General features: G+C 38.1%; 1 protein-coding gene across 3 annotated transcripts in view; it reads left to right on the top strand.

Annotated features, from left to right (window-relative positions):
- Positions 1-13,015: 13,015 nt before the first annotated feature.
- Positions 13,016-23,703, top strand: part of LOC137283769 (protein N-terminal asparagine amidohydrolase-like) — a 636,304-nt gene continuing 625,616 nt past the window's right edge. The window contains exons 1-2 of one of the 3 annotated variants that reach the window (XM_067815452.1): positions 13,016-13,103; positions 20,169-20,205. The gene's annotated coding sequence lies outside the window, so the exon portion shown is untranslated. The remainder of the gene's footprint in view (positions 13,104-20,168; positions 20,206-23,703) is intronic. The other 2 variants (XM_067815451.1, XM_067815453.1) reach the window with 2 other exon arrangements.

Here is a 23,703-nt window from a genome sequence, read left to right as displayed (position 1 = left end):
CTGTTCCAACTACTGCACTTACCTTTTAATTAAAAGTAATAATCTGTTGATTTGAATCTATGATAAGTTATTAGACAACTTTTATCCTAAGTTGAATAAAATCCAGAGATTTACTTTTTCAATTGGCAAGAAAAAAATGAGGATTTGCAGTCTTAATTTCACTATATTTAATTTATTTTTTATTTCTTTAAAGTACATTATGAAATGTATCGGTACGGTACGGTACGTCTTCACTGTAAACAGATTACAACTGGTATTCTTCATCTTATTTGAAATTTCAGCAACTCTGAAAAAGCAGTCTGAAATCTTCATGAAAAAAAACCCCTCGAAACTGATTCACTTAAAACTTACAATTGTTTTTTCTTAAAATGGACAAAATCATTGACTTTCACGGCACGCTCAGCAATAATAAGCTATATAACGGCGGTCTGTATATCCTCGAGTCTGGTCATAGCAATCCAGTGATCATCAACATCGATCCATGCAATTGGAGGTGAAAGAAGTCACCGAGCCTTGAGTCGCCTCTTGCGACAAACATAGGTTACAGAAGATCAATTCCAACCCAAGATCTTCACGGGTGAAAGGCTTGTTAAAAGCTTCAGGGAGGTTTTTAATGTACAACCAGTTACGTCCTTTTATTGCAAATAAAAAAAGATAAATAACATCGGTAGTTTTTTTATGTGAAATTACGAAAGGACATATACTCTCAGGTTTTTTTAAAATACTTTAATACTAGGTGAGTGAGTTTTTTTAGCAATATTCCAGTAATGTCATGGCGGGGAAACACCAGAAATGGACGTCACACATTGTGCACATGTGGGGAATCGAACGCGGGGCTTTGGCATGAGGAGCGAACATTAGGCAACCCCACCGTCCCCTTTAATAGTACGTGGTGCATGTTTGTTCGTCATGTTTGCTCAGGAAACGTGAAGATTTCTGACTGATATAGCGATGACTATGCACCCCATGGTTGGTATTAATTGTCAGGAAATCATGTAAAATTCGATACCTGTAAGTGAAAAACTACTTGCAAGCACCTCATCCAACATCTCAAATATTCAAGTTAGCCTGCACACAGATGAACACTTCGAATGATTGGACTTCTTTTAGTCAGACTTATGTTCTGTTCTGTTAAGTTTTGCTGGGAATAGCATCGTCATGCCGCGGGTCGTTACGTAATATTATGTCCAGTATGGCGGCAGCTATTAAGTATGTAAGTATATAACTTCACATTCTTTCTTCGGGGCACTATAAAAGAGTATGGGCACTATGGTTAAATTGCTGAGATCTGTGTGATGTACCCGATACACTGACAGTGTCACAATCAATTCCATTAGGCTACACCGCCGTTCCAAAACATGAGTATACTGAATGTCAAGTCACAAGAATAAAAATTTGAAATTTCTCAGGTCCGTAGTGTATATAGCCGCCCCGCGCATTCACCACTGCCAAACACCGTCTCCTCATCGACTGCCTGATGCTTGTGAACACGTGGTTGGGGATTCTGCGCCATTGCTCTTGCAAGGCAGTGCCAAGTTCCTGAAAATTCTGAGGTTGGTTCCTAAGACCACGAAGTGCATCCTTAACGCGCTTTACTGGATTAAGGTCAAGGGACCTCGATGGCCAGTCCATGACGTTGATGAAACTATGATTGTACTGGCCACAAATAATGACTAGCTAATTGAATAGATAAAGATTCAACTGAGTTGTGATATTTTGGCCAGTTGTCCGGAGAAAGTGCTGACTGATCGCCACGTCAGCACGCTGTACAGAGAGATGCTGAAACTTTTCATCCCTCTTTGTGTTATCGTGCTACATATTGACTGAACTGTGTAAGATGAGGCGAATCGTCACATCTTTCTGGTCTGTGGCAGAGATACTTTGCTGGCTCGCCGCATGGAACTCTGGGTAGGAGGATGACAGAAAGTACATCACACCAACTTCCGCCCCCGAATCTGTCGACGTCCTGCACACAACATTGGGCATACCGTTCACGAAGTCGTCTCCAGACTCTATGCCTGCCATCCGCGAATCTGAGGATAAACCTGGATTCATCGCTAAAGACGACTCGATTCCAGTCTCTCTGGGTCCATCGGAGGTGACGTTGGGCCCACAGCAGACGCTGGCGTTGATGAAACGGCGTCAATATTGGCCCACGATATGGACGTCGAGAATGGAGATTGGCAGCCCGCAACCGATTTCGAATGGTCTGTGAGGACAGTAGACCTCTAAACATCTCAGCTCTGGTAGCCGGCAGAAATCTGTCACTTACGTGACGTAGGACGATTTGACAGTCTTCTGCTCGTGACGTCACACGTGGACGATCCGACCTTGGGCGATCAGAAGTGGTGTAAGTTTATTGTAGACGACCTCGCAAGTCACTGTACGGCGGTTGCATCCCATTGCTCTTGCGACATCAATAACGTTACACATTCGACAATCGTGGCATTTAAAGTACCGTTAGAACTGTGGTTTCAACAGCTGATTAAATTATCTGAGTGTTGTGACTATTGAAATCCTGCATGAAGAAGAAAAGTTAACTATTTTATCACTACAGTTTAAGTCAAATATTTGGTATTAGTGTCAGTATTGGGTCAGTACGACTCAGTAGTAAAGTTTCAAGACAGTATGTTTTAGCTGACTGGCTTCCATTCTCAATTCACCGCGAAGATAGACTAAATTGTGCCGATATAAACTTCTTTCACACATTCCTTTAATTTTTGGAAGGGAAACATACCTTTAGTTGAAAGGTATTTGCAAGTAATGGTGATACACTATAATTCATTCATTCACTGTAAAATTCCGACTGATACAGTAAACTGGTTGAAGCAGCGCTGGGAACGACCCAAGTCACTGTGCGCGTTGGAGCATGACGAGGCACACGTTAATTAGTACAAATGATAAAGAAAGCAATATCACATATATAAGGTTCAATCAAAGCCCAGTGGTCTTGTAACAGTTGCACCCCTGCCATTAGGTACTTTTAGCACGTATACATACATACATACATACATACATACATACATACATACATACATACATACATACATACATACATACATACATACATACATACATACATACATACATTTTATTAGAGTCTCACCTCTTTTGCAAATTACAAATTAAAGTATACATTAAAAGCATATTTATAAGAGCCACCCACTTAAGGGTATGAGAGACTAGTAAGAAGTTAAATAGTAAGGTACATACATCAGTAAAATACAAATTAATAAATTTTTATATAAAACACATTTTCTGCGATTTAAAATAAGTCTGCAGGTTTTGGTGGCAGCACATACAAATTCTGGAGTGGACATAACAAAGCTATTTTTTTTCACAGTCATTAAAATTCACATTTTCTTTTACATTTTTCAACACTTAAGATAAAAGCTCTTGTCTTAAATCTCTGTATAATGGGCAATAAAACAACACATGATATTCATCTTCAATTACATTACAACAGTTTAAACAACAGTTTAAAGGTACATTTGTGTAAGGCCCCGTTTCAACTCGTAATGGATGTTTTAACTCTCCACACTAGTTTTAATTGTAAATGTCATATTCTAGTGGTTTTACTGTCCTTTGACGACAGGTTTTTATAATGTATACACATTTCATTTCAGTATCCAAAATGGTCTCGTCACGATATGGCTGAAATATTGCCAATGTGACGTTAAATATTAACTAACTAACTCACTCACTCGTAATGGAGCCACCCTGGTTCTGAATTGAGCCAACGCTGATCCGTATGTGAAGGGGAGAGAACTCTGCAGATACCACTCTATACCGTACACGCCCTTGAAATTGCGATAGAGATGCATTTTATTCTCACCTTGTCCATTCTTGCTATTCATTGCATCAATCGAAGCTTTCCAGTCCTCGTTAAAACGTTGTTGCATTTTGCTTGTTACTTGAGAGATTATAACTTTGATAAAAAATGTGTTATCCAGTGGGATGAAGTGCTCCAACTTGTATACATATTTCATTTTAATTCCAGTTTCGTAAGTTCTTCCTCACTTCTTCGTTGGCCCACTCGAATACTTTAGCAACCAGTCTTTCTGGAGACGTATCAGACCTAACTTTATATAAGCGAGCCACAGACTTCCACTACCTAACACAGGGCGGTATCCAGCCCACGTAACCCACCACGAAACTTCATAGTCCGGTTATGAACTGGAATGTTAAACGTTCCCCATACGACAGAACCATACACTACTGGGCCCCAAAACCATGGAATCTCAAACTTTAAAAGTCTGAAACCGCATACCTCCTATGACTTTTCATATTAGCAGTCCAAGGGAACTACTTGCTGAGCTCGCCACAGCCTTTCCCATGCGTACATAGTCCAAGTGTTCCGTTAGTAGCAATCCTAAATAATTATAACTTCCAACCACTTCTAGCTTCACTTCTCCACACAGAAAGTTGCATGTTGTTTTCTCCATAGACTTTTTTCCTTAAATGAACAATTTTTGAGTCATCTTGTTGATATTACACCAGATGTCCAGCTCAGCTAAGAGTGTATTCAAGTCATCTTCATTCTCTGCAAGTAAAACTGTATCATCCGCACAGGCAAGAACACTGATGAATTCATCTTCAACCATAACCCCAACTTCCACTCCATTTATAGTAGTAATCAAATCATTTATATACAGGTTAAAAAGTAATGGCGAGAGAAGACAGCCTTGACGTAATCCGCTTTTGACGTCAAAGAAAGGGGTGCACAAACCGTTAATCCTGACACGTGACTGGACATCCCTGTAGAGTGAAATAATCGCATTATTGAGGTTGCCTGTGATTACAATTGTCAACAATTTCTTCCACATAATCCCCCTGTAAATACAATCATAAGATTTTTAAAAGTCTATAAAAGCGGCTAGTGTCTGCTTCCCCTTACTTTTCCTTGTTTCCACTATGTAGAAATATGCTCCGTCGTTGACCACTTCTTTCTGAAACCATTCTGCTAATCTCATAAAAGTCCATTACACTCCACATGCTCACTTAGTCTGATGTTGAGAATACCACAGTACAATTTGTATGTTGAACTAGCTAATGTAATATCGCGGTATGACAGAGGGTTACGTTGATCTTCTGTTCCAGGCTTTGGGATTGGGTTAATTATACCTCTGGACCATTCCTTTCTTGAAACATTCATTAAAAAGACGATGTAAAAACTGTCTTCATTTTTTATAACCTCAACTGGGATCCCGTCATACCCCGGTGACTTCCCGACTTCGGCTTGTATAAGTGAGTGCTGTGCTTCTTGCATCGTTATTTCACTGTTGAGATAAGAGCTGCCATCTTGTATATCCGCACACTCATAATCATAAGTACTACCTACATTGCAGTTTAACAAAGACTCATAGGCACGTTTCCACGTGTTTAGAACAACCTGTCTGTCTCTGGAGACTAACCCGTCCTCCAGCGTCACTTCCAAAGGAATTTGTCTCCTTTCATAACCAACACCGATACTACCTATTTTCTTCCAGAATTCACTAGTTCCAGCATCACACAAGCAGTCTTCTAGTTCTTGTAACGTCCTCTGTTTATGGGCTCTTTTCGCGACCTTCACCACCTTGTTGAATACACTGCGTTTCTGTATGTACACCGCCTTTAGAGCTCTTCTACTGGGTCCTCTACTTCTACACCACTCTCGTTCCGCACAGCACATGTCATCCCATTTATCAGATAATGTATCAGTCCACCACTCCCTCTTCATCTTTTTCTTCTTGTTATGTTCATTTGACGATAGAAAAACCCTTTTGCATGGAAGTTCACATTGCATCTCATCTAAGACACATAAAAGCCGCATCTAAATCACAATGTCTCTAGCTGTGCGATGATAGCACATAGATTGTCGTGAATAAAAAACTGTCAGGAATAGTTCTTGTGTCATACTTCCAACGACAGGCCATGTCCTCCCCCTCCCCCTGTATGGTTTCCCCAACTACCGACTATAAGGACATACTCCACACAAGAATAGAATCATCCAACTTCGCTGCTGTTTCCGCATCGACTACGCCCACCAACCCCGCCCCCTCTACAAGTGAATTGGGACGGAACACTTGAAAGTTTGTGATAGCATCTAAGGATTCATAATTACACAGACAATAATCAGCAACAGAAGTACCTCGTGTACTTACATATGTAAAATCATTCATACCACAGCGTCCATTTACAATACACAATGCCATACTAACATTATTTTAAAAAATTACATAACAAACGACCATGGTTATTGACACTCATATCAATGACATGCCTCTCGGGTAGAAAGTCCACTCCTTCGATATAGTCTAGCAGATCCGAACATCTGCTGTTAAAGTCTCCACAAATATATCTAACATTAAATTTTAAAGACTGGTAAGCATATATCTGTGATAATAAAGTTTCATAATACTCGCGCGGCTGCATTCACCGCACGTGTAGAATGTTCAGGGGGTAAGTAACACACACATATTGTTGACACATATTCATAGTGTACTTTATGACACAGTTTCAACCACAAAATACCGTTGGAGGAATTGTCAAGTACATCGATATTAAAGACATCAAGTAAAACAGTCTTCACGAGGAAACCCACCCCTCCAGACCCAAGTCTAGCGTCTCTGTGTATGTTCTGTCTGTTTTGCCCAAACCATGTATAACCATCTACACAAAGTTTACAATCACCAGCTAGGTGCGTTTCTGCAATTCCAACAAAGTCAAGATCTAAAGATTTAATAAGAGATTCACGTAAAATATGGTTATGTGTTAGAATATCACCTGCTTACCAACTTCTATTTTTTTCGGCAACTCGCCACTATGTCCGTGACATAAGCATCAAGCGAGAGATCCTTCAGTGCAATGAGAAGGATGAAGAGGAATCTTAACTCCACCACGCAACGTGTAACAATAGGGCAAACTGATCGTGAGGCAGTAAAGTACAACAGTCGGTCCAACACATGAAAGTAATATGCAACAGTTATACTACCCATCAAAGGTCTAGACTCACTTATAACATCCACTATAAGTTATATATACTACCGACAAGAAATAAGGGAACTAATGAAATAATAGCGAATTTGAAACTGCTTTAAATATCCACTAAATCAATTTTAGGCGTCAAGTTCAATATCTGGTGTGTCCACCATGTTGGGCAACACATTCACGGCACCTTGATGGCATGCTGTTAATCAATTTCCGGATGGTTGCCCGTGGTATTGCCCGCCATTCCTCTTGGAGAGCTGCACCAAGCTGGGCCAGGTTGGCGGGTCCTGGGTCCCTGGCGTACACCCGTCGACCAAGAACGTCCCAGAGATGTTCAATTGGGGACAGGTCTGGGGACTTAGAGGGCCAGTCCAATGTCTGGATACTTTCTTGTCGGAGATAAGCGGAGACAATTCGGGCCCGATGTGGTCTGGCATTATCATCTTGGAATACAAAATTTCGGCCGATAACCCTTAAAAGGCCGTCTTGCTTTCAGACGAGCTTGATAGAGTCGGTTTTTAACAATTGAGGTTGAAATGCATTTTCCAGTGAGTGTGCGGAATTCTCTATTGATGGCAGGGGCCGATTTAAACCTATCGCGTAGAGCAATTAACGTAATGAGACGATCCTGTCGTGGTGTCGTTGATTTTGGTCTACCACGCCCAGGTCTCGTTGCAACCCCACCCGTTTGACGGTACTTATCCCACAGGCGTGAAATTACACTGTTTGATTGACACATCTGCCGAGCAACTTCACATAATGATGCCCCCACCCCCCACCCCCTATCATCCCCACAATTCTCCATTTTGTTGCTTCACCGAGATACTGCCTCGGAGGCATGTCTGTCAGAAAGTGTCAATCCCTATTGCATTAGTGATTGCGACTTCTCCAGTACATTTACAGGAGTTAACTTCTGTATGCACGTGTAGCACGTACTGGGCATGCATTATGCGAAATTCCATTGTCATTGGATGTTGCGTTTGGGAGATACGCCACGATAAGGGACCCTGTCACAGTCAAAGTCATCTACATTCAATTTCTTGGTTCCCTTATTTCCTGGCGGTAGTATATGTACAACGAAGATGCGTTTCACCACCAACTTAGGGGAAACAACTGCAAACCTTATGCAGATTAATTGCACGAGGATGATTCATCAAATGGCTGAAAAACATGTGCAAATAGCGTACATGTGAACTGCTGCGTGTTGATATAACGTTTTGATAAGAATTGGCCATTTTTCACCGAGTTTAATCATTTGTTGAACGCATGACAATAATCTTGTCATCGTTACGAATTTGTTTTATTATACATCAGTTCATGAGCAAACAGTACCTTTAAACATTATGGAATATTTTGCAAAATCTAGGTTAGAACAGTTGACTGAAGTAAGTGGCTACGTTAACACTACTTCTAATGGGAAGTATAATTTAGCATACGGGTCTAATGGTGAAGGAATTAGTAGACTCTTAGAGTAAATGAAACACATGGCAGTAGACTCTAATGGTAAATATAACACATAACCGTAGACTCTAAACGTAAATGAAACACATGGCTGTAAACTCTAAAACGGTGACTGAAACAGTGAAAAGGGAAATGGTTTCCGTGTCTGGGGGAACTAAGCTGACCATTTCAGATTAATGTACATTAGCATATATCGAGCATCTCCTACAGGAGATACTAAGTCCTACATAGGAGATAAGTAAGTCCTACGAAGGTGAAAATATGTAGGAGCGAATGAGGCTAAACAAAATTTTCACCATGGCCTTAACGCTTCCTTAGTATCTCTGCATTAAAAACATCCTTTACGAACTTCATCTTTTGACCACAAAATTGGACTTTGCACAACATTGTTTGACTTTTCTAACTCATTTATCAGTAGTACCTTATGTTCTCTTTGAAATATACATGAAATGGAAAATTTGTGACTCATTGTGAGACTTTTTTTCACTGAAAATGTCATTCTTTCAACTTTTTACCTACAAAATAGGACTCTTCATCAAATTTCAAATGAAGACTTATCAGTACTCATTACTTATAACTTAAACATGTTAAAACATTCAGATTTTTATGGTACCAATTTTCATTTTGGTTTTGTCACATTTTGTCAGGACTGAAAGTAATTTAATCTCAACTGCAGAACAATATGTGCATCCTGCAAATCTTGCAAAGAGTAAATGATTAGTACTGACAGACGTGATGGGCATCATTGCAAAGATAACTTGAGAGTTGCACCCAATTTAACAATTTTGATGTAGATGGTTAAGTGGTGATTGCAACAAAGGACATTGGAGAAAATGTCATGGAAAACAAGTCATAGGAAAAATAACTAATTAATCCTGTTGTCCAATTATCAACTTGTTTATACTGTATTTTCTCCAGCTCTATAGCTATTTGCAAAAAAGCTATTTGCAACAAAAGATAAAAAACAAGTCCAACTGTTATAAAGCCATTCTGTTCTCTGTTTACTTTGTTTATACTGTTTCACCTTCAAGTCAGTTATTCCTTTCAGTGTGATACTGTTAGAAATTGGATCTTATCTTATCAAAACAGGAGAAATGAAGATAGTTGAGGGTTTTGGAATTAAAGGTCACAAGGCAGTTGATTACAGATTACAGATTTAGAAGAGTTGTCAGTTAATTCTTTCACTGAAATGGCTGTTGCAGATGATATAGTCTAGCGATCTGTTTATGTTACATGAATAATTACATCAAGTTTATAAGTTAGGCTCAAATGTGGTGCAGAAAATCTGATGTAGTGCTGTTGGTGATAATATTGTCATGACTTGTTAAAGGGGCACTGATGCGGAGCGAATAATGTTTCTCACCAACGGTCTAATTTACGAAACCAAGCAGCAAATTGGTCTGCACCCGCACCCACTCGACCGTGACGGACAAAGGAACTGGGCTCCTGTCCACATTACCAGAATTTCTTCACCCTAAAAAGTGAGGAGGCCAGATGCCCATCACATGCCGTTATTTACAAATATCCATGGTATTCCTTATCTTATTGTAACAAAATATCCCAGCAGTGTAGTTTTTTTTCTGATGCCTGGATGGTATAGTGACTGATCCAATTTGATCCTATTTCTGTGTTTTTTACCTCGATATTTAATCATGTCATGTGAAAATATGATGTCTGCATACACATAGCAAACCGTTTGTTTCATGTAAGTCCGAAAGACTGCAAGGCTTTATATTTAGATAGTTTTGAGGGTTGGCCCAGCTGTCATAGCAAACATCTTACGTAAATTTTGGTAGCTACGACCCTGGTTTATTACTTATGATGAAAAACAACCCACACAGTTGCTTTATCTGAATTCGTAAGCAAATAACAATGACTTTGCCATTGGTAGAGAAATGTGAAAATTTTCTTATGTAAAAAAAACCCTGATTGTACCCATTTACCCAAGTACACAACAAATACCTATGTGCATTTCTTATGTAACAACGAAGTTCCGTTGGTATCCTCAAAACAGTTTCCGCCCAAAAGTGTTTTCAGGCTGCATGCGACACAGAGATTACATCTTCCTTGCTGTAACTCGCGTTTGATGGTATAAACCTACACGTGTTATTTGTCATCATTCACTTGATGGTCAGTTAATGAATTTATAACGGGTATAAATAGTGGAAACACCACTAAAATTACTCGACATAGGTTCTCATTTAGCATTTCTCCTGTCTGGAGTAAATACTCAACATTATAAATTAAGGTCTGTGGTGACAAATGTATTGCATGTTATGTAATGTGTGCATGTAAGTGATGCAAGAGGGTTTATGAGCTGAGTTACAAAAAACAAACATCGATCAAAGGATTAACCGATAACACACTGTTTGATTAATTACTTCCACGGCGGATTTGTCAAAAAGGCAGTGTTTATGAGCGTAGATTTACGTAATCTATACTGAATACACCCTGTCGTCAACTGCGAGTGTAAAAACAACATCCTTCCTACAAAGCATTAACTGCCACTGTCTTGATTGATTGATTGTTGCTCATTATTGGCTAACTAATGGCGGACATCCTACAGTTAGTTGCCAGGTGTGCTGCCCTGGATGACCAGTGAGATTATGTATACACCAGTATGAAAATTTCTCAAACGATGTGTCACTTTTTCACATAGTAGACTGTTAAAAGACACAAGACATAGAGCAGGATTATTTACCAGCTGCAGATGAATGGAATATAGTTCTTTTATGTGGATATTGATGGATACATTCCTGAACGAGGTTATAGCCTGACATTGTTTACTATAACTTTTGTCTGTCTTAAATTTAATATTTGCATTTTGTTTTAATTTATTTCTTGTAGCATTCAGCAGAATCTGTATTACAGAAAACATGCACTAGGTCGCGAATAGGGCATGTGTGAAATATGATTCACGTTGGCAATCTATACAATGTTTAGATATTAAAATCGTGTTAGAAATTCACTGTAAGTATAAGCATACTGTGTGAGGTTTCTTTATTAACTTTCAAAATGCATACAAAATGTGACAAGGGACTAAGTAGGTTTATAAGACAAAATATAAAGACGTACACTGACTTCGTTATTTTTCAGTCCTAACAGGTTTTTTATAGCACTGGCAGATGAGTAAACTTCAAGGTGTTTGATTTATTTTCATAATAACGAAGTAAAATGACTTCATCTTAGTTGATCAGTCAAGTCATAAACTATCGATTGCGCATATGGGAGGCGCGAACCAGTCACGAATTCTGGGATATCATCTGGGTACTCCTAGGAGAAAAACAATAACAAAAGAAACCACCAGTCCACGGAAATTGCTTCGCATCAGTGCCCCTTTAAAAAAATACATTATTAATATTTACCTTTTTAGAGTAAACTTACGCCTTTTCCTGTGACTTTTTCATAAAACCAAATCTATGAGTTTTTAACTACAACTGGTTTAGTGACCTCCCGTCACAAACATATTTTGCTCATATTATCATAAAACGGAGTATTAACAGATATTGCATAACTATTTCATATTACAGCAACCACACTTTTCTGGAAGAATTGGACGTAGATCTAAACTGACAAAACAATAAAGGTTGTTTGTTATATGTTAGGTTGGGGTTGTATGTTGAAGGACGACAACACGACTATATACTACTGCTAGACACATATTAGATGATCCTGCGTACTAAACGCCTCTGATAAGAGAGGCGGTACAACGTAACACCAGCGGAATTATGGACGAAAATCAGCCCGTACAAAGTAATAGGAACACAATTATGGGATAAAAATATTTCCCCCTTGCTACTCTGATTTAGCCACCACCATTCAGTAACAGATAACTTATAACATATTAAAAAGTTAAATGAAACACAATTATATATATGTAGTTATTATCTATTTCATATTAAGCAGACGAAAAGTCAACTTTACCCATTAAAACAACACCGTATATTCCTTCCAATGATAAGACTGCAATTTCAGGCATAAGATATACTTCAGTTAAGATGAAGACAAATAGATGATTGGGGCAATGACAAGCATTTTAGATATTCAACAATTTTGTTTAAAAACCCCAGGAAAATGTCATTTGCTTCGTGAAATGGGTCGGTGCTCCTAAACATATTTGCTCAGTATATTGTTTTGATTCAATTCGTTGGGATTGTACCTGTTCCCAAATCGAGTGTGCTATAACAATCCATGCGTGAAACGCACGGGGAAATTGAACTTCACGATATTTATCAGACAACCTGTCTCCCTCTTGTTTCAAGTGGATCGTTCTGTGGGGCGTTCCCAAGTATGCAAATTGGGGTCATTTGTCAGGTCGTGGATCATCTTATATGTGTTTACCAGCGCACCGGCTACCACAATACATTTGTCTGATGTAACTTATCTAAACAGATGAACGCGCTCAACTGAAAATTTGCAATGACTAAAATATTTGAAAAACGATGCCATGTCTGTGAGTATCATACCGCAGTAAGCATTAATTTCACAAATTAGATCTAACTGGCTGTCACAGATCATTTATTAGATGGATTGACCGCGACGAAACCGACCAGTAGCAAGAGAATTGTCTCCCTTGTAATTTGCAGTCGCCGGTACAAAGAACACATGCACAAACATTCGGTATCCGGACAAGTGCGAACGAGCGACAACCTCGAAGCCGAGTAATTGCAAGGGTAAGAGTAAGACCAAGCCTACCATACAAACGATGAACATACTAACAAACCTGGGGAGTACCGAACTTCAGATTAATTACAGTTCCACAAATATCGGAACGGGTACCAGGCCCTAAGGATCGTAGCTAAGATACATAGCGTTCACTACATGAACGCTATGCCGCACCTCTATAGGCCCCAATGGTGGAAATCCTTTGTCGCACTTTCGCGCACTCGTTACGACTATTGCGCACGAAAAACATATATGAATGGCTTCTTTGTACTCATACCTACATGTGCGCCCTAGTTTCGTTATCAAAATATTAAAAAATAAATATTTGCAAGCTATCAAACATCTCAGTCGATCGATCGCATATGAGCGGCGCCATTTTAAATCATGTGACGCGAAGGGATTCCCTCCCTAAAATAGTAACACACGTGTCCTACACCTCGCTGTTTGTTTACAACAAGTTTTCATACATTCTTAAAAAATTAAAAGGGTTGTGTGAAGACTTTCGTTTACAATTTACACTGACTGACCCTGCTCTTTTTCACTTAGTCCAATCATTTCCATAACAACCAAGAAAAATATAAATGAAAAAAATCTGCAAATAGCAAAAGGCACGACTATAGACTCTGATCCATATTTATTCCAATTTATGCTGAAAAGTAACAACCGGTTTCAGACCTATGTACATGTACAATTTCATATACTTATCATTGTTAAAGTTCTCAATATAAGTCAATAAAATTTGCACCTTGAAAAGCATACTTTTCTGAACTAATACTTTGTTGATAATTTGGAAGTCCTGCTATTTTTACTGTCAAAGAGGAAGAGGTACTGTCATGTTGCAAATGGAGTTTCTTCAACTGAGACTTCATTGAAGTATATAAGTGACTTAAAAAATAAAACCTTTTTGATCAATGATGTATGAACAAGAGTTTAAATATGATATTTGCCTTTGTGCTGTAATTTCATTGATCCTCGCCCATTTAAAAATTGCTTCTTAGTTGTATCCCCATATTTTGGTATTTGTTTATAACTGAAACAGAACAAACACTGTTTTGCTACTTGTTTGCTAATATGGAAAAGAAGAGATGTGCAGCAAGGATTGAAGCTGGGTGCTTGAAACCTAACACAACATGGAAATATTAAAAGTGATATTCAAGGCAGTAGAAATGTGAACTGAGGAATGTTAACTTTTTTTTGTTTTTTTAAAAATTCTTTTAAGCATAAATGGAATTTAGAGATAATTATTTCGATAACTCATTAATTATTTAGTTTCTACATTCAATATGTCTTATTAGTAAACCATGTTTTGTAGTCAAACTTTTAGGAGTAGTACAGAAACACCAATGCACTGTCAAGGTGGCAGCAATGATGCAATATAATGAATATTGTAGAAAGCATTGAAAACTCCAGGGCAATTCCTTTCAAAACAGTTGTTGAAAGGACTAGGTGGTCAGTCAGTCTTGATTGGGAAAGAAAGCCTTCACACAATCCTTTTAATTATCTAAAAATGTATGACAATTTGTTATAAACAAGCACCGAGGTCTGGAACAGGTGTGTTACCATTTTAGGGAGGGAATCCCTTCGCGTCACATGATTTAAAATGGCGCCGCTCATATGCGATCGATCGACTGAGATGTTTGATAGCTTGCAAATATTTATTTTTTAATATTTTGATAACGAAACTAGGGCGCACATGTAGGTATGAGTACAAAGAAGCCATTCATATAAGTTTTTCATGCGCAGTAGTCGTAACGAGTGCGCGAAAGTGCGACAAAGGATTTCCACCATTGCGGCCTATGGAGGTGTGGCACAGCGTTCATGTAGTGAACGCTATGTATCTTGGCTATAAGGATCGTAAAAGGTGGTGACTGGCTGGCACTGCGCCCGGTAAAATGAATTTTAGGCGAAACATAAACTCGCCAAAAACGAACAAAAATCATGAAAGTACCTTGCCACTCATATTCGGACACTTGACTTCATTTATGTACAGTCAGAGGTCTGCCCGTAACCCCAACCCCAAACAACAAAAAACAAAATTACAACCTGACATCCCTACCTCAAATATGCCCCTTATGAAATAACATGTAAGCCTACTGGCAAGCGACCAGTTATTGCCAACACCTGGACCTAGCGCTTGCGCAGACAGCTTGACTGGTACTTTCGTAGTATTTCACCAATATTGATACATCACAAAAGCGATAGGCTATGAGACTTAAAATCACAGAAGTGGCATGGCCTTAAAGTCAGGCTGGGTCTGCCACGTTGAGCCAAATTTATTATTAGCTGCTAAACCCATTAATGAACACCATGCATACAATAAATGATTAATGCAACATCCTCTGTTGATAAAAATGATCAAGCACACACCATATTTATCACGTTTATTACGAGTAAATCAGTTAAAACTATTAGAGGCTAATACAACTGCAGTGTACGGGGTCTGTGAGCAGAAGTGGTGCTATTTCTGATAACTTTTCACTTGTAGGGTTCTCAAAATTCTGCAGTTCTACCTATAACAGTCAATAATCTTGGTTGATAGTCTAAATTCTGCAAGGCTGCAAGATTTCTAACTAATATAATGTAGGAAATAACATCTTTTTTTTTCAAACCATTATGATGTTTTGTTATTAACATTTATGTAAAATGATTTGATCTAAACAAAGGAAAGTCTCATAGGAAAGACTGCCATTTGTTATATTTTTGGTTGTTAAGGTTTCTGAATTCACATATCAGATTTTTCATCAACATTTATGTAACCATGTAGTTATCGAAAATAAAGGACGTCCAACAGGCTATGGGTGTGAGATTTTATTTGCACAGACTGTAAGAGCTGTATTGACACTGTGTACTACACAAAACAATAACATAAGACAATATCATTAAAACATGATGCATCAATCACATACAAGTAACTTAGAAGTACACATTCATATTTGCACATGAATATCTTTGTCAGTGAGGCTTAAAATTATTGTGTGGAGTACACAAATAATTTATGAAGGGTGATAACTCAATTTATTACTCAGTCGTTGAAGATATCACTGTTTAATAATTTTACAAAGTTATTACACATTGTGTAATAACATCACATGTTGCCGCACGTATGACGTGAAAATACTTTACAGTTATGATGTCACAGCGCTAATACCTCTGTCACCTTGCATGACTCATGGAAAGCTGAGTGTCACCACACTTGTTGAATTCTTAGGAAAGAAGAACTTCGCTCGATATTATTTTGTTGATGTTGGTTGAGTAAGAAATAAAATACTAAGCAATGTCCAGTGTAACACCATATTTGTGAAACTTGTGAATGGTACTCGCTTTCACTCATTACATACCAACCCATTCACTTATGGTATTACACAAGACTTCATGTAGTATTCTGTATGTATGTGTGATATACATGAGGCATAGAATGAACATGGATTATTGTTATAGATGACATTACATGTTCTTATTGCAGTCAGTGGTACTTATTGTGCCATAATATACTATTTACAATATATACAGAGAATAATAATTAATATTCAAATTATCTGATACTTGGATGTGAATTGTTTTAGGCAGCCGTCTCCATCACCTACACTGTACACAGATAGGCAAATGTGTGGCAAACACATAAACAATGGATTCTAATGCATAAAAGTACTTTTCCAAAGACATGAAATGACTGAACACTGGGTTAAAGTGTTTCACATTGCAAATAAATATCATAACACATTAATTTAGATAAAGCATTCACTCGCTCAGCATTCACACAGGAAGATTATAACATATCAGAATATTTGACCCTATTGATAAAATAACTATGTTGACATGATCATACCATACCTAAGATAAATATATTAAATATATTGAAATATGTTTAAACATACTGCCCATATGAACTAACCTTAAGCAATGAATATCCTCTGTCTTAATCAAAGATCGAATCAGTCTGTATGTCAGTGTCTTGTCAAGATGGATGAAAAAGTGCTCAGTTTAAATCCAACCAGTGAAAGCAAGGCTTAGGTTAGAACAAAGAGACAATGAGTTAAACATGGAATAAGCTAAACCCCCTGTGCCTGTGTAGACTCAGCGATTGGGAAAGGCAGGGGCCATGGGCCATTTTGCACATGAAAATAAATAATGGTTCATTACAATGTTGAAGTTTACTATTGATACGTCAGTGGGCCATTCTAAATTCAGAAAAAGGCTAATAATCCTGAAATTGGCTCATTGTGAAAGTTCTTTTTCCTAATCCCTGTAGACTGCACCAGAAGCATAGCGTGTATAAGTTGAAAAAAATGCCATTTAAAATACTAAAACATGAAAACACTTGAATTAGATAAAAACTATTTACAACAAACTATTCAGAACTGGTGTCTGCCACATATATTTTTTTCATGTAGGTCAGTAATTCCTCAGTGGTTTGCAGCAAGCATATTGAAGCAACAGACTATAAACCTGTGAAGCGGATGTTGAAGCGGGAGACATTCTATCAAAGACGATGAACTGCAGGACATGTTGTAAAGATGTAGTGAGGAAAATGAGAAACTTCAAGAAGAAAACCGATGACTGAGAGAAATATTGGAAATGAGTCATTTTAGCATCAGTCGTTTCTCTCACGAATAAGGTTTAACACGGGATCTATCTCGTATCAGGTTTTTGTTATCTCCCCGGCATGTAATGCTATTTACAGATTTTGGGCATTTTTAATTTTTATTTTTTTATTTCCTATGGAACATTTTGGTTTTAATCTAGTGATGAGGTGGGCTTCATTTCCGGAGCATAAGTCAAAAACCATTCAATATTTTTTTGCAAAACATGGTAGATATATCAGTCAGAACGTAGAGTGGTGCCTTTTGCTATGTACAGGTTTTTGTGATTTATTATTTTCTTGGACTTAGTCTCAAAATGGAGACTTTCCGGAGCATAACTCAAAAACTGTTCAATATTTTTCTGCAAAACTTGGTAGATATACTCTTTCAAAAAGGTTGGGGAACCTGAACTTTCAATTTAGATAGGATGTGTAAATGTTAACAAACGTTTCAAGGACAGACATCTTATGAATGCACTGCCATTTGACTCTTACCACCTCTAAACACAACACATGATATGCACATGCACGACTCAGTAGCCTCATGCACGTGCATGAGGTCCCATTCTTGATTTTGAAGTTTCAAGACGTTCAAGAAGGTCAAGAAATTACTTGGAATATTAATTTTGACACTCATCTTGCATCACACATTTGCTAGTGTTTGTTTCTAGTCATTTGTTTTAAAAAAAATTGTATACATGCAAATTACTTAAAGACCCCAAAGTGGTGCCCTTTGCTATTTACAGGTTTTGTTATTTTCTCGGTTTCCATGGAAACGTTTCGGACTTAGTCTCAAAATGGACTGATGGCATCATTTCCAGAGCACAACTTAAACATTTTTTAAATATCTTTCTGCAAACTTGGCAGATATGTTAGACAGACCATAATGTAGTACCTTTTGCTATTTTCAGATTTTGGTGAGTTATCATGTTCTGGGTTTCCTTGGAAACGATTCAGACTTACAGGGAGGGATGAGCTTTCTTTCTCGAAAACTTCTTAGTACCTTTCACTAAAACTTAGTAAATAATGTGAGGCAGACTCCAAAGTGGTGCCTTTTGCTATTTGCAGATTTTTGTCATTTTTATTTGTTCCTATTCCAATGAAAACGATTCAGACTTTGTCTCAAAAAGGATGGATGGGCTCCATTTCTGGAGCACAACTTGAAAGTGCTTGTGTATCTTTCAGCAAAACTTGGCACATATGTGAGTTAGACCCCAGGGTGGTGCCTTTTGCTATTTACAAATTTTGGGCATTTGTATTTTTTTCGATTTCTATGGAAACGTTTCATACTTGGTCTTAAAAGAATCCTGAAGTGGTGCCTTTTGCTGTGTACAGATCTATGGCATTTATATTTTACATGATTTCCATGGAAACAATTCAAACTTAACCTGGAAAAACATCAAGGAACTGTCAGATGATTTGTCCTTTCAAATATTTGGGGACCGGGGGGGATATGTCATCTTCTGATGACTCTTGTTATTAACAAGTTATAATGGACAATGCACACCTGAGCAGGTGCAACTGAATGAGGAAATTGCTAGTCTACATATGCATGTGGAACAGTTCAGCAGAAGGAAAAATCACATATTTGTCAATGATGTACCAATGTCAGTGGATGATTTTATGAATCAATTGTGGTCATTTGCATGTATTCGTGCCAGTTTTCAGGGACCATTATTTGCAAAATGAGATATTGCATACTTTGGTCATTCTGGCTTATTCCAGACACAGATACACATGTAATTTATATAATCAACAAAATGCAATAGAGTTATATTTGGGATTACACTGTCTGCAAGAGTACCTATTCTAGTAGATTTGAACCCACACCCTCAGAGTCAGGCACTAACTGCCAGCACTGATTGTCCCAACACCTTAGCCACTCAGCTGCCAGGAGTCAATCAAGAATTTTCAGGTGAATTCACAAATAAAAGTTTGACTTTTCAACAAGAAAAACTGAAAACTAGGTGCACTATCACTTTTGATTGCAACTGGTGTAAATAATTAACGTGAGGCTTACAAATGCAATATCAATTTTACAAGTAATAATTAAAAAAGAAGTGGTCTGCTTTATCTTTGAAAGCATGCCATTCTTCAGCATCAAAAAGTATTGTTTCCAGATGATAGTCATTCTCACACCAAACAAAGAAATTACACCACTCTAGTCCTGTGATGCCAAGTTTGAGTCTGTACTTGGGTGAAATATTGTTCGTTATGATTAAGTTGAAGACGATCCCCCTACTCTCTTCAGGTATGATACTTCAAGAACAGATGCGACACATGAACATTTGACTTCAAGAATACCAGTAGCAGGCTGGCAATTTGGTGTTTAAATTTTTCAATCTGGTGTAGCAGCAATCCAATAGGCTCATAGGCTTACAACAATGCCAACAGGATAAATGTTTGCTCCATCAAGTACCTGACTGTATCTATCAATAGCAATTGGTTCATTTGCTAGTCATGTTCCCATGGCCTGTGTTTGTCTTTTTTTCAGCAGATCTTCACCTAGTCCTTCAAAGTTGTCTATTCTGGTAAGTAAACTGTGGTTTTTTCAAGCACCAAGATCTTTCTTAAGTTTATACCACTGACTACAATCACTCTGAAGCCTGGTTTCTTCCTCAGATGTATGTATTTCTTCAACAGGGCACTTCAAGGTCTCTAATATGGTAGGCATATGTTACTGCAGGCTAACATCTGGACAAATACATCACATGACAGTCTGATCAGGGCCTTAGGTTAAATTAAGAATTAGTCAGGACTGACCCTCAGACAGTGGATAGGCAGGCTGGCTGACCATCGCCTCCCTGAATGCGCCTAGCCCTTTTCACAACACCATGTACTTGTATACTGATTATATCATGAATAAAGTGCTGTGGACCCTCTGATGGACTTGTATATTTGAAGAGACAGTTATCCTGTCAACAGCCCGGGATCCTAATTTCAACTGTTTTTTCTTTGTCAGTGGAAACATAACCATATTGTTTTCTATCTTGTTGGATACTGGTAATGGTGCATGCTTAAAATTGTCAAAAATGAAAATGTTATAGTGGGGATTCAATTTCTGATGCACAGTTATGACAGACCCTTTCTGAAATTTACCAAACAAAGTTTCAACCTTTGGGACAGACCCACGTACACTTAGCTCTAAGGCTGGGATAATCATAGCAGATGGTGAAACCTGGAGATGCATAGAATTCAACATGATCTGGCATATGAGTCCTGAGAGGGTGGTATAATGTTGATTTCACAGTCCTTTTAGGTGCTTCCATGAAATTGTGCTTTTTGGTGTAACCAACAACAACGTACACCAGCAATTTTCTCATTCAATTCCACCTGCTCAGACGTGCATTATCCATTATCACTTGTTGATAAAAATGGCGGCATGTTTGGACCGATGTTGTTTTCTGCAAAATATTTTCCAAGTCGAAAACCTTTATCTTCCAAAACACTGTCTCCTTCCTCAAGTAAAACTCTAATATCATATAATTTCACAATTTCACTGTCCGACATGCATTTAGTGTATAAAGGTGATAAGAAAGTCATGGCACCAGGTGCGGCTATGCCAATCAGAGGTTTAAAAGTTGTTCTGTCCTTGTAGAGTAATAGTGATTAAAACAATATGTTGAATGAGTTTAAACAACAGATAAGTTGATGTATAGTGACATGGTTGAAGAAAGTAGGTTGATGTAGATATTGATTGTACAAGAGGGAGCTTCTAATAGTTTCCTAATATTCGCCATAGCCGACGTTCTGTTCCAGAAAGGCTACTCCATCCAAAACCGCCTCCAAGCCACAGGCAAACCCCCATCAACAACATCCAAATCCTGGAAACCAATCGCTCAGACAACAAGATTAGGAAACTTCTAGAGGCCATAAGCATCCAACGCTTCAACCTCACCATCAACAGGGATCAAGGATATTTTATCTCATCAGCCATCACCACCTGATAAAAGATAACCACTTATCCACCCATACTTGTCCACTGGCTTCTATGCTACCTTTTGTGCATTGTAATCGCAACCAATCAGTATATACATCAACCGTGTCAGTATACATCATCTAATGTATTGCCCTTCAAAGACTTAATGTATTGTATAAACTCATTCAGCATCTTGTTTTAATCACTATTACTCTGTACATCTACCTACTCTGCTCAAATCACTCAGCAGCAATCGAATGCACATCAACCTTGTCAACTGTATATACACACTTGCAGCTATGTATACATTCTCCATGTTACAACTCTATGTATCACTTGCTCGATAATGTTAATACCTGCTCCGAAATGTTGCACCCAATGCAATAAAGAAGTTGACTATCCATAGAACTTGGTTTTCCTTCATCTATTCAACTTCTAAAATGCCCTTCAAAGAAGTTGCCATAATTCAGGTCAAGATAATTGGAATCTTGACAGGAATCCTGTCAGTTTAAAGCCTGCAAGAAAAAATTACTGTTTCTGTTTTATTAGGGTAAAAGTTTACCTGCATATTTTTTGGCCAGTTTGAGATTCGGTTTAAATCATCATTGAGACAAGCTGTTGCAACATTGTGATCATCTACAATTATATGTATTGAGGTGTCATCTGCAAAGAGACGGATGTGACTTTCTATTCCATCTACTGTATCATTGATGTACACAATGAAGAGGAGTGGTCCCAAGACAGAACCTTTGGGGACATCAAGGAGTAGTTTTATAATCAGAGCAATATCCATTAATGACAACTTTTTCTCATCTGTTAAAAGTTTTCTAGGTAATTTTCAAAACAGTTCAAAAGGGATCCATTAATACCATAGCTCTTTAGTTTTAATATTATGCTTTATATGTAACTTTATCAAAAGCCTCACTGATGTGACAAGTGGCTCTGACGTCTTAACCACCATCAAGGCATTTCGCAATAAAATCATAGAAACAGGTTAACTGATTGCGGTAGAGTTGCCTGGCATGAAACCTGTTTGTAAATTGGTTAGGGTGTCATTATCTCTGAAGTAATTCTTTAACACTATTCTTTTTATGAAGAGGTATCACTGACGCTTCTTTCCAGATTGATGGAAATTTATATTTTTGAGGCATCGTTTAAAACATTGACTTCAGGAACAAATTTAGATCGATTGGTATTCCAACTGAGTGGTCAGTGAGATCCCAGTACTGATTCCTTTGGCCATGCGATAAAAGATACCAATGAGATAACTTCTGGTTTTACATTTTACTTTTACCCATAACTCTTCTTGACCAGCAGTCTCTCCATACTCCATACTCCATACTCCATACTCCATACTCCATACTCCATACTCCATACCCTCTACACATGTTGCTCAACATAAATGGCCACACTGCTGCCTCGAGTTATACGGTCTTTTCTAAAATGTTTATGAAAACCTGGAATTAGTAAATTGTCTGTATGAACGTTACCATTTAGCCAAGTCTCTGTAAGGCAGATTACATAATAATCTACAAATTCAGCATGAATAATATCAATTTTATCTTTCAGACTTTGGAACCCTCAGGCCCCAAAACATGTCATGTGTACAAGTATCACACCAGCCTGTCTGTGTAATTACATAATGTGACAAGGACAGAACCCAGATGCACGAATGATAAATCAGTGTGTTCTCTTTATGGTGTATAGCATGATAGGTGTTAAGTTCAAATTGCGTGTGATCAATGATTGAAATTGTGTATTGCCAGTGTTTTAAATTCCAGTCTGGAGCGGTCTATTTTCATCTCAAACGGTCTAATTTCAAAAGTTGCCAGTCCAGTGGTTTGGTAGATATTTTTACCCCTAAGTTGCCTGACTGGCTAAGAGTATACTTTTCATAGTATCAGCAGACAGGTTCAGATGGAATCAAAATCATCACAGAAGACCTGACTTCTTACCCAGATCTTTTTTGAAGCGTGCTGTTGTGTTTCAACAGCATTTAGCTGCAGATGATGATGAGGTTCCTGCTGCTGAAAAAAATTGTACTGCCGACTCAGACAATGACTCTGATTTGTCCGATCTTGATTGTGACTGTGAGGCAGAAAGTGGAACA

Source organism: Haliotis asinina, chromosome 5 (assembly GCF_037392515.1).
Source record: "Haliotis asinina isolate JCU_RB_2024 chromosome 5, JCU_Hal_asi_v2, whole genome shotgun sequence".
Taxonomy (NCBI): domain Eukaryota; kingdom Metazoa; phylum Mollusca; class Gastropoda; order Lepetellida; family Haliotidae; genus Haliotis; species Haliotis asinina.
Note: the sequence above shows the minus strand (reverse complement) of the source record. Positions and strands in the feature narration are given on the sequence as shown.